This window comes from Mugil cephalus, chromosome 7 (genome assembly GCF_022458985.1).
Source record: "Mugil cephalus isolate CIBA_MC_2020 chromosome 7, CIBA_Mcephalus_1.1, whole genome shotgun sequence".
Taxonomy (NCBI): Eukaryota; Metazoa; Chordata; class Actinopteri; order Mugiliformes; family Mugilidae; genus Mugil; species Mugil cephalus.
The window spans coordinates 28,908,327-28,921,202 of NC_061776.1; the positions used below are offsets into that span (position 1 = coordinate 28,908,327).

General features: G+C 38.6%; 2 long non-coding RNA genes across 2 annotated transcripts in view; one reads left to right on the forward strand and one right to left on the reverse strand.

The window, feature by feature from the left end:
• Window positions 1-12,876, reverse strand: part of LOC125010850 — a 171,804-nt gene that overhangs the window by 15,968 nt on the left and 142,960 nt on the right. The window lies entirely within an intron of this gene.
• LOC125010851 overlaps window positions 1,286-12,876 on the forward strand; it is a 20,779-nt gene continuing 9,188 nt past the window's right edge. Inside the window, exon 1 of the long non-coding RNA XR_007113108.1 lies at window positions 1,286-1,531. This is a non-coding gene — a long non-coding RNA (uncharacterized LOC125010851). The remainder of the gene's footprint in view (window positions 1,532-12,876) is intronic.

The following is a 12,876-nucleotide window of genomic DNA, read 5'->3' on the forward strand; positions in this document are numbered from 1 at the left end:
TTTCTTCCACCTAAACGTTTTAATTCAGCCTGATTTTATCCTGGGCCCTGTCTCTCACTCGGGCTTTTAAAATTTTTTTCCCTTTTTATGACTACCCGCACTGTTTTCCCTGTGTTTGTTTTTAAAATTTATTTTAATTTGGCTATTTGTTTTTGAGTTTTATCAGGTATTTTGCTTTCTGGGGCATTTTAAATGTTTTTTTTTTGATTTTATTAAACTTTTATTTATTCCCATATGCAGCACTGTGGTTTGACCCGCTGTCATTTTAAATTTTTGCTATATAATACATGTTGACTTGACCCTTTACCTGTCCTAATTATTTTGAATAAGTGAAACCGACGAAAACCCGAGTGTTTTGGCCGGCAAAATTTGATAAAGGGGAATTTCAGAAAAAGAATGAGGCGATTGACGGATTGCAGCCTGCTTAGTGGCTCCATCTGCTCTTGCATTTCCCTTAGATACAGGGTCAGCGTTATTGGTATGAGCAGCACATTTGCATATGGCAACCGCAGAGGGAACAGGATAGAGTTTAAAAGGTCCAAAACAAGTTTGTGGTTCTGAATAGATGAACCATCTGATTTTAGAAAGTTTCGGTGTTTCCAGAGGCAACCAAAATCCTGCGCTACACCAAATGCGTAACGTGATTCCGTATAGGTTGTGCAGGTGACATTTTCTGAGAGTTTACACGCTGTTGTGAGTGCTACCAGTTCTGCAGATTGTGCTGAGTAGTGGAAGGGGAGCAGTCCAGAGTCCAGGACAGCAGTGTTGGTCACAACGTCATAACCAACACAGTTGGTTCCCAGCTTGTTGCTGGAAGGAGAACCATCTACGAAGAGAATACGGTCAGAATTGGGGATTGGTTCATCCTTCAGGTCATGCCTGGGGGTGCAAACAAGGTTAACATAATCAAGACAGCTATGTGGTTCTCCATCCTCTGGGAGGGGGAGGAGAGATGCTGGGTTCAGTGTGTTGCATCTTTTAATGGTGACATTTGGATGATTCAACATTTGGATGATTTGGATGGTACCAGACAAATCGAGCAGCAGAGAAATGAGAAGATGTCTGATCATTAAGTAGAAGAGTTATTGCATGAGGGAAAATAGGAGTGACATCGGAGTAAGCCACAATGTCTCTGGTGGCCAGCAGAGCTCTTTCAGCTGACATGCTATCTCTCACGGCCGTGGGGCTGTGAGAGATTACAGGTGCCACAGGGTCCAGTTTACAGTAATAATAGCCCACAGGTCTTAGTTTGTCACTATGTTTTTGCCAGCAACACAGAGGTCATGTGGCCTCCTTTCTCATCAACAGTTTGAACAAATTGTTTGTCTTCAGCATTGAGAACACGGCCCAGAAAAATAACCTTTTCCTGTACCCACTGAGGTTCTAAGAGACTTACCTTGTGTCCTTGTGTCCGCAGCAAGGAGAGTGAGTCAGAACGGCACTGTTCCTCTGTGGGTGCCCAAACGAGGAGGTTGTCCACGTACTGAATGAGAGCAGAGCCCTTCGTTTGACAGAACACATGACTTGAAAGGTAAGACTTTGTTTTAGCCCCCCCTCCCCGGGCAATGTAGCTCATTTTTTAGCTCAGCTAACCTTGCAGTCTCGTCCAGGAGTCTTAAGACTTAAACAGTGTTGTACAATAATAAGATTTAAGCCCTCGAGAATTAACAAGGCAAGAGAACAGCAAATGTCACCAAATGGGCACAACAAAACCATCAATACAGATGTATGTAGTGGAAAGTGCTTTTATTATGGTTCCACCCCAGTGCATGCAAGCATGTCCACACGTGCCGTTGAAAACAAATGATGAGTATATCAAATGCAGTCTAATCAAAGGGAGCAAAAATATGGCAAATTGATTTACAGCTGCTTTTGACATATTTTGTCATCAGGGCAAAACAAGATAGGTAGTTAATAACTTGCTACGCCTCCTCACCAACCTTTGTCAGGCTCCTTACTGGTTCCTACCACTTCATTTGATCTATGAGTGTTGATATCGCAAAAGGCTACATACCATTGTTATGCATCAACTTTAAATTGTATGTTAATATTGCTCTTGTAAACATTGACAATGCACATGTGAAACAAAAATGTTAACAATACCTCACACTTAGTTGCATGAGGTCTTGCATACATCACACTGAGGAACGGTTTCATTTTTTGACAGCCCCTAGAGGGCCGGAAGGACACTGGCAGCTTTGCTGAGGTAGGGCCAAAATTTGCAAGCTACATTGATGGCAAAGAACTGAGGTTTGCCGACATGCAGTGACTTCCATCACCTCTTCATCCAATTGCAAAGCCTTCTTAGATCTCTCCCTTGCTGCTGTCCACTGGGAGTTCCTACACTTTCCTTTCCCTGTGCCTGTGACATAGGCCACAAATGTAAATTAAAAGGAAAGCAATGGGGTCCACTAAAAATGTCATAGTTTCTCTTAATTTAATTTCAGTAACAATTCCGTGATACAGCTAATTTGTAACATTATGAATATAACTTCCATTTTCACTGCTTTTTGAATGATATATATGGCATTTTCACTGTCTTTTGCTACAAAGACAAAAAAGCAGAGGCTGAGGAAGAAAGAAAAATAGACAAATCCATTAATCGCATAAGAATATAAATTAATTAATTAATTAGCAAAAACACTGAAAAAAGAGCACCCTCCACTTTGGCTAAAGCAATACAAATTTCCATCAACAGAAACAGGCAACATTTCAGACTGGCAGGTTGGACAGTGGAATTCAAGACAGCAGAGTTGGGTTTCCTCAAACCAAGAGTAGGAAAACTGCACTGCAGTGTATCTTGATATGTCCACACTACAAGGTAAAGAGAATTGTACATTTTTGGATGTTGTCTGCTGAAATACAGCTTTTTAATATGATGAAGAACAAATATACTTACTCTTCCTCCACGCTTGTGCAGTGCTCAATTAACATTACAAAGACCTTTCTGGAAGACGGGAGAAATTATATTCAGTTCCTGAAAGGAGCTCAGAAGGTCCAGTTTGTACAAAGCAGACACATTAAGAGTCCACTGCCTCTGGCATGTTCCACACAAATATGGTGGATGATGCAAGTCATAACACCCTTGGAACATAATCCAAATAAACAACATCATGAATACTTAACAATTCAATTCAGTTCAATTCCATTTTATTTATATAGTGCCTATAACAATACAAATTGTCTCAAGATGCTTTTCAAAAAAAAAAAACTCCATAGCAAGCCTGAGGGCAACGGGTGGCAAGGAAAAACTGTTGCAGTTTGAGAGTATAAGAGGTTGGTGAATTGTAATCTGGGGTTGTGCTTGTTTTCTTCTATTAGTGAAGAATAATATGCTGCTCTAATCTTACAGAGATTTTTTTTTTCATAAGTTATTAAACTATCTTTCCAGGCTATGTGAGAACTAGTGGAATGCCAAATTCTTCCCATCTTTCAAACTCCCTGCTTTGAACTACATGACTGTGAATTTTACCATGGAGCTACCCTCCTCCGATTTATCACCTTTTTCAAAGGAGCAATTTGATTTAAAGTTGTACTGAGTGATGCTGTCGTACTATCAACAAAATAATCTTTTTGTGTTGGAGTTAGATTGTGGTTGCTGGCATCCACATCTCTGACATAAGGCACTGAGGTAAATACTGAAGGAATTAATTCCTTATATCTAGTTACAAAATGTCTTTCTAATTTCAGTGTAGTCCCATATTGTGAATTCAAATGTAACAAGAAAAATTATCAGACAAAGGAGAGTTATGGGAATATATTGTCAGACCTTCAGTTTCTATGTCGTAAGTTAGAACAAGATCTGAGGTGTGATTGAAACAGTGACTTGATCCATTTACATTCTGAGAAAAGCCAATTGAATCTAATAATGACATATATGAAGAGATAACACTGTCACTGCTAACATCAGTATGGATGTTAAAGTCATCTACTATGATGACTTTATCTGTTCTAAGCACTAAATCACGTAGAAACTCATAGTTGCTATGACTGGGTGGCGTGGACTCATTTAAACTGACATATTCATCATCCTGCAGCCACGTTTCAGTCAAACTGAATAGATCAATCTGATGAGTAGTTGAAAGCAGGCAGTTCGAAATATGGTAGGAATTTGGCATTCCACTAAATCTGAAGAAGCTCACATAGCCTGGGAAGATAGTTTATTAACTTATATATATATAAAGAAAAGAAAAAAAAACTCTCTGTAAGAGTAGAACATCATTGTAAGGGTCTCTTGTCTGGAGTGCTGAATATCTGAGCTAAGCTACACCTGTTGTCGTGGTTTCATTAACCAGCCCAGTCTTCATGGCCTGGAGTGCTGTGTATCAGACCCATGGAGCTCCATAAACTACATCTGCCCCAGTCTTCACAGCTTGCAGCTGTCCACTCCTACCTGGATGAAAAATTCACCAACTGCCCATGAATCCTCTTATACTCTTAAACTGCCAAAGTTTTTCCTTGCCACCGTAGCCCTCAGGCTTGCCATGGAGTTTTTAAAATTTTTTTTGGAAAGCATCTTGAGACAATTTGCATTGTTATAGGCACTATATAAATAAAATTGAATTGAACTGAATTGAACTGTTAAGTATTCATGATGTTGTTTATTTGGATTATGTTCCAAGGGTGTTATGACTTGCATCATCCACTATATTTGTGTGGAACATGTCAGAGGTAGTGGACTCTTAATGTGTCTGCTTTGTACACACTGGACCTTCTGAGCTCCTTTCAGGATCTGAATATAATTCCAGAAAGGTCTTTGTAACGTTAATGGCGCACTGCACAAGTGTGGAGGAAGAGTAAGTATATTTGTTCTTCATCATATTAAAAAGCTGTATTTCAGCAGACAACATCCAAAAATGTACAATTCTCTTTACCTTGTAGTGTGGACATATCAAGATACACTGCAGTTTTCCTACTCTTGGTTTGAGGAAACCAACTCTGCTGTCTTGAATTCCCCTGTCCAACCTGCTAGCCTGAAATGTTGCCTGTTTCTGTTGATGGAAAATTGTATGACTTTAGCCAAAGTGGAGGGTGCTCTTTTTTCAGTGTTTTTATTAATAATTTATATTCTTACGTGATTAATGGATCTGTCTATTTTTCTTTCTTTTCTTTTTTGAGGGGCTCTTTGTAGCAAATGTCAGTGAAGTTGCCATATTTACCATCCAAAAAGCAGTGAAAATGGAAGTTATATTTATAATGTTACAGATTAGCTGTATTACTGAATTGGGTAACACTTTCTATGAAGGTTGTATTTATAATGCCCTATGAATACACTCATAATGTTTTATAAGGTGTCTATAAAGCATTATAATGGTCATTATTACCATCTATACATATTCACAAGTCGTCATAACCAACTTCATGATGCATTATGACAACTGGTTATGAATGATTATAATTTTAATCTGAATAGTGCATCATAAATATGTCAATATCTGCCTAGTCACTTGTTAATGTTATGATGCATCATAATTACTTTGCTTTGCTAAATGTGCATAGTGATGCATAATGAGTTTTGACTTTGCCTATAGTGCTTTATATCTGTAGTTATAAGTATATGTAATAAAGTTATAATAATGTATACATCTCTCTACAGCACACAGTTATAAACAGCTATGCAATATCATAAGTGCTATTTGTCAGCGCTAAGTAAAGTGGCAAGAATATGACACTATTGTTAACAGACATAAGTTACTATGAGTAATTAAAAGGTGCAATGAACTTAGTCCTGAGTCTGGCATCTTTACCCCATATGCACAATGTTAATATCATAGGTGTTCTTTTGTTTTTACTATGTTAAGAACAAGATTGTTGTCTCTCCATAGGTGGTGATGTTATTTATTTGTTCTCTGTATGAATTCTCATCCAGGATGGTTGTGTCTTCTGTGTATTTGACGGTGACATTGTTTTTGCTCGTGGAGACACAGTCAGAGACAGTGTAGAGAGCGTAGAGTCTGGAGCTGAGGCAGCAGCTCTGTGCGTCTGGATGCCTTTGTACCTTCAGTGACTCTCCACAGGATGGCGCTGCTTCTCTTTGCTTATTCATTTCAAAATGATCAGAGCTGATCAAGTCTCTAATTGTCAAAACATGTCAAAATATTTGATCTTTTTCTTTAACTTGTCAAATTCCTCCTGTATGTTCTGAGAGATATTAAAGCTGTAGAGTAATATTAGACAATAAACCTAATCTGAGAAGGATTTTTAAGGGTTTCATCTCTTTAAATGTCAAATATACAAATAAAATCATAAAAATAGATATATTATTATAGTTTCCTGAATTTTCAGTGATTAGTTCATGATTTGTAGTTTTGTATTTTCATCTCATCTCTTCAACAACAGAGAACAGTCTGTGTTACTAAAGTCACCACCAACCTGGATGTGTTTGTGGGAACATGAATGTTTTTTAGTCTTTCTGCTCATGTGACCCAGATGTTTTTCATCTGCTGTAGATTCAAATCAAGCCCATGAAAGGGGACACAGCAGCTTGATCTGAGCTGTAAAATTCATCAGCAGCCGTCTCATCTGGGGCCTGCAGGGGCTGATGGGAGTTTTGGGCCCCTGCTAGAAACCACGGGGCCTCGTCTCTGTCACAGTTGTGCTTGTTGGGCTCAGCTGCATCGAGACCCACTTCTCCCGGGTTTCACCAGAGGATACACCCCCACACAAATGCTTTTCTCCCAGCTGCTGCTCTGTCCCTGTCTGTGTTCAGGGAGTTTTTCCCAAAAAACTCCACCTTTTAACAAAATACCCCTAACCTTTCTATCTGCTGTGTCTCTAAAAAAGCCCTGGTTGCCTTTGGCGCAGATCTGACCCAGGCCAGTTAACATGGACCGGAGAGTTGGTCAACAGTCTCCTTCGATGTGAAGGAACTGGCCGTGTGATTTTGATTGGTAAAATTTGGGTTTCCCGAAGAAAGAAAAATGAAAAAATTTAGTGGATTCTTTGTATTAACAAAAAAACAACTAAGGTGGAGTTAAAATTCCCATATCCTCGAAAAATGATTTTCCCCTGTGTATAATCAGAAAGTTTTTGAGTTGGAGATAAAAAAAAGTTAAAGTCGATCATTCAGCTCCTACTATGCCGCTGTGGAAAGAAAGATCCCACGTGAGAAAAGAGAACAGATGTCAAACAGGTTTGTGACAGGAAGGAGCGTAAACCCCAGCCAGGTTCACATTTTCACCCATCTCAGAAGAGTCCCAAAAAATCTGAGGAGGTAGATTCTTCTTTCCCGCTCTCATATTTTTTTGACATCAGTTTATTCATGTTGTTAGCGATATTTCAACAGTTAGAAAAAAAGATGAAAACAACACAGAAGAAGAAGAAAGAGCAAAAATACAAAGTCAATCAAAAGAATTTAATGAAAAAGCAAAAGAAAAACAAAAAATATTTTCAAATTTGAAAAATCAAAATTGAATAGATGAAAGATTTTAGACAAATGTTCCAGATGAAGATGAAGCTCTCTGCCTGAGCTGCTGCTGGAAAAAAAGTCCATTCCTGCTTCAAATGTTAATGAAAACACTTCTAGCAGCACTTGTTGTTTAACACTTCCAGCAGATTTCACCAATCATTTCACTTTCTATTTCTATTTTCTATTTCACCAAAGTAAAAAACAACAAATAATCATGTCAAGATAAATAACAAAGTATGTGTCAAAATAAATAAATATATAAAACAAAAATGGGAAAGGTGCAGTGGGAACAGACTCCAGTCTCTATCCGTAATGTTTCCATTTAAATTATAACACGTTTAGAGGTGTGATGGTCAGCACTGATGAAACACACCAAGAAGGTTCTGGATTTGAATCCTTCAGCCAACTGGAGCCTTTCTGTGTTGAGTTTGTGTCTGTGTGGGTTCTCTCCAGGTTCTCCAGCTTCCTCCCACCCTCCATAAATTGGTCCTAGATGTGAGTTGTTGTCTGTCTCTCTGTGTTAATCCTGAGATAGACTGGAGACCTGTTCAGGTTTTACCCCACTTCTAACCCAATGACAGCTGGGATAGGCTCCAGCTCCAACACGACCCTCAGAGGACAAACAGTTACAGACAAATAATGAATGGGTGGATTGAGATGAGATGGATTGTGGGTAAAAACTGTCCCTGAACATGTTGGTTCATGTGTGGATGCTCCAGAACCACCAGCCAGACGGTAGGAGTGTAAATAGTCTATATCTGGGGGGTCTGGGCTCAGAGAGGATCTGTTGTGTCTTCCTCCTGCAGCCAAACCTCCTCAGACGCCTCAGGAAGAAGAGGCTCTGTCTAGCTGCCTTGATGATGTTGCCCGTGTGGCGTGACCAGCTGAGATCCTCACTGATGTTGATGCCCAGGAACCTGAAGCAGTTGACTCTTTCTACTACTACTCCCTCCAGGTGAATGGGGGCTTGTGTCCCTCCCTGAAGCCTCCTGTAGTCCACTATCATCTCATTGGTCTAGCTGACGTTGAGCAGGAGGTTATTGGCTGTGCACCATGATGACAGATCTCTAACCTCCTCTCTGTAGAATAACTCATCACCGTCTGTGATGAAGCCAATGATGGTGGAGTCATCAGCAAATTTAATGGTGGTTTTGAAGCTGTGCTTGGACGTACAGTCATGTGTGTAGAGGGAGAAGAGCAGAGGGCTGAGGACACATCCTTGGGGGACCCCAGTGCTCAGGTTCAGTGTGGTGGAGGTGGAGTTGCAGATCTGCTCCATCTGTGGTCTGTCCATCAGGAAGGATCCATCTACACAGGGAGGAGCTGATGTATAGGTCCATGAGCTTCATGATGAGTTTGGATGGGACTATGTTATTGAAGGTAGAGCTGAAGTCACACGTATGTGTTCCTCTGATGTTTGAGTTTCACAAACCTCTGTTCTAATGAAGTTTCATAGAATATAAATAAAAACAGAAGACAATGATTCAGAAATAACTTTCAACCTACGCTCATCTGCATAAACTACAAAGATTTAATGAACCAACTGATAAACTTGATTGTTTTTGTGTAAATATTCAACATTTTGAACATTCCATAGAAGCTGGGACAGGGTCACATTCACCACTGAAGCTCTGTGGGTCAATTCTTTCTCATTCTTGCTGAAGAACTTCAGTTTCTCAACAGTCTGGGCTCCATTGTCTTATTTCTTCTCATAATGCATCACACATTTTCATATTTAACAGCCTCCCTCCTTGTTACCAAGCCACAATGTTGGAATGATGCACAATGTGTGTGGACAAATAAGCTGGGACATCCCTGAAGAAAACGTTGGACAGCACTAACATCCCTCCATACCATGGACATCAACACCCTCTCAAACATCACAGTTTATGGCTCTTGAACTTTACACTGATAATAATCTGGATGGTCCTTTTCCTCTTCAGCCCAGAGGACACAACGTCTTTGATTTCCAGGAACAGTTTGAAATGTGGACACATCAGACCTCAGCACTTTTCCTCTTTGTGTGGGTCCATCTCAGAGAAGCTGCTGGTGTTTCTGCTGTGGTGTTGCCTTTAACTTATAGATGTAGAGATGAACTGTGTTAACTGACCATGGTTTCTGAAGTGTTCCTGAGCCTCCTGGTAACATCCTTTACACAATGATGTGTTTGAATGCAGGGCAGCCTGAGGGGTCAAAGGTCACAGGACTTCATTGTTGCTTTTCAGTCTTGCTGCTTACGTGCAGAGATTTCTCCAGATTCTCTGAATCTTTTGATGATATCATGTTCTGTAGATGATGAAACATTGTTCTTATATGTTTCCAACCTGTTCATCTTTCCATTCCTCAGCTTCTCAGTCTTTTGTTGACCCTGTCCCAGCTTCTATGGAACATGTTTAGACTTTTTTGAGCCTTTGTCCAACAAGAACATTACGGTTGTTTGTATTTATAGACTTCAAATTCTAACATCAATTATTTCATTAACTGTTTCTATTCTATTCTCAGAAAGATTATAAATGAATAAAGACCTGATATATAATGAGTGATATTAATATTAATCTCAGTTTATCTTAATGCTTCATCTTTCTTCCTCCTCATAACAAGGGCAACAACAATTACTGCTTTAAATGAAACTCTGATCAACAATATTTTTATAATTGTTATTATGTGGTGGGGATACCTGGTATTCTTTTCTGTGACTTAACTGACCATCTTCCTGTGTTTTATCAAAGCTAATAATTCTATTAATGAGGTTTTCCTCTGTACTGTTAATAAAAGCAACATGAGTGAATTCATTGACAGATCATCTGCTGCTTCTTGGTCTGATGTAGAAGTTGAAAATGACACTCAAACTGCAAACAAGGCTGATGAGGCTTTTCCACTTCAAAGAAAGAAAACTAAACCAACCAACCTAAGCAAATCTTGGCTAACTAGTGGCCTGGCAAATTCTATGAGACTAAATTCTCTGATTCTCAGAATAATATGAAAAATACATGGAAGATTATCAATGAACTAATTAACTAAAAACTGATAGCCCTCATCAAAGTGAATTCAAAGGAGTTTATGAAACAAATTCTGATCCCTTTGAAATATGAAATGACTTTAAGAACTTTTGTGTGAATATTGGTCCTTCTCTCTCAGAGAAGATACCACAGACTCCTCTGTCTGTCTCTGGGATTGTGAGTCTCTCACACTCTTTTTTATTTGGTCCCATCCCTGAGTCTGACCCTATTAATATTGTTAACAAAATGAAATTATCTGCACCAGACCACGATGATCTGAAATCCTCCAAACTTAAAATAAGTCTTCCATGTATCTATAAACCACTACTTCATATCATAATCTGTCACTTGAAACAGTTTAAATGGGTCCAAGTCATTCAGCTTTTAAAGCAGACGATCCCTCTTTACTTTCTAATTATAGACCAACATCTGTTTCACCATGTTTCTCCAAAGATTTAGAAAAACTAGTTTACAACCGCTTGGCTAAATATATGAATGAAAATAATATATTTTATGATCCCCAGTATGAGTTCAGAGAGAAACTTTCCTCTTTAATAGTCCTAACCCAACTCACTGATAACATCAAAGCCACAGACAATAAGGAAATCACACTGGGAGTGTTTGTTGATCTATCGAAGGCATCTGATACTGTTAATCATGACATATTATTACAGAAGCTTTGTCTTTATGGTTTAAGTGGCATTAATCTGTTATGGCTCAAAAGTTATTTGTCATCAAGAAAGCAGCTTGTATCTTTGAACAATATCTCCTCAGACTACAGATGAATTTCTTGTGGTGTTCCTCAAGGAGTTTGGAGATGCTTTTATTTCTTTATACATGTAAATGATTTATACCTGACATCATCAAAAACCATTTCTCATCTTGTTTGCAGATGATCTCAGTATTTTGTAAAAATGTACAAAGATTTGTGTCAGAAATGAACAAAGAATTGTGTAAAGTTGAAACCTGGTTCAAGACAAAAACAAATTATCATTAATATTCAGAAAAGTTCAGACATGATATTTACACCTAGAAATCAACCAGCTGTGAACACTCTTCCTAAGGTTCACATTTCCAACAACATTCTGGAAAGAATTACAGGAACTAAATTTCTAGACGTTCTTACTGACGAGAATCTCACTTAGAAAATTCGGTAACACTTTCTATGAAGGTTGTATTTATAATGCCCTATGAATGCACTCATAATGTTTTATAAGGTGTCTATAAAGCATTATAATGGTCATTATTACCATCTATACATATTCACAAGTCGTCATAACCAACTTCATGATGCATTATGACAACTGGTTATGAATGATTATAATTTTAATCTGAATAGTGCATTATAAATACGTCAATATCTGCCTAGTCACTTGTTCATTTTATGATGCATCATAACTACTTTGCTTTGCTAAATGTGTATAGTGATGCATAATGACTTTTGACTTTGCCTATAGTGCTTTATATCTGTAGCTATAAGTATATGTAGTAAAGTAATAATAATGTATACATCTCCCTACAGCACACAGTTATAAACATCTATGCAATATCATAAGTGCTATTTGTCAGCGCTAAGTAAAGTGGCAAGAATATGACACTATTATTAACAGATATAAGTTAAAGAAGCGATTAAATGCCAACCCGGTGTCACTGTGGATGTGAAACTGTCATTTTTTGCTGCAGGATTCGGCACTTTGAGATTCCAAAAAAAATGAATGGTTATTTGTTATATCGGTCTCTTATACAGGACCGTAGAAATGTCCGCATTTATTGAATGCCGTCAGATATTATTTTGATATCATTTTTATTAATATTATTATTATTATTGTAGAAATATCATTCTTTAGTCCATGACCCCTGACCTCTGACCCCACCCACTGACCTCCCTCCCCAGCTCCACCCACTGTCTTAAAGCACTGACTGTATCAGAAAGCGGTTTTTCTTTCCTTTCTCTGCTGAGTCCTCTCCACGACAGGTAGGTTGTCTCACTGTCCTGCTAGTGTTTTGTTAGCTAATGCCTTACTTTGCTTACATGAAGCACATCGTTTACATATTAAAGCAATGATTTCGAATGGGTTCAGTCATTAAACGCAAGAATAAGAAAACAATCTAATTTGTGAGTTAAAACCAGCCGTGTCTGGAAACTTTCGTGTAGCTAGCTTAAGCCACCTACGGGTAATCTGCGGTGTCTGCACGATATGCGGTAACATAATGTCTCATTAGGCTGCTTTAAACAAAAAAACGTGATCTGCTTATGTGTTTTCAATCAAACCTTTCTGCATAAAAACAAACCCAGCTAGAACACTAAAGATTTGCCTCTGTTCTTCTTGTAGTTGCTGTCATACCATCTCCTGACCTCTGACCCTGAATCACCTCACCAACCCAAAGGCACTTTTAAGAGCCACGTCTCTAGGACCATGCCGTGCCACTTTTGTGGCCTGTTTCATGTGTTTCATGTGTTTGTGTAAT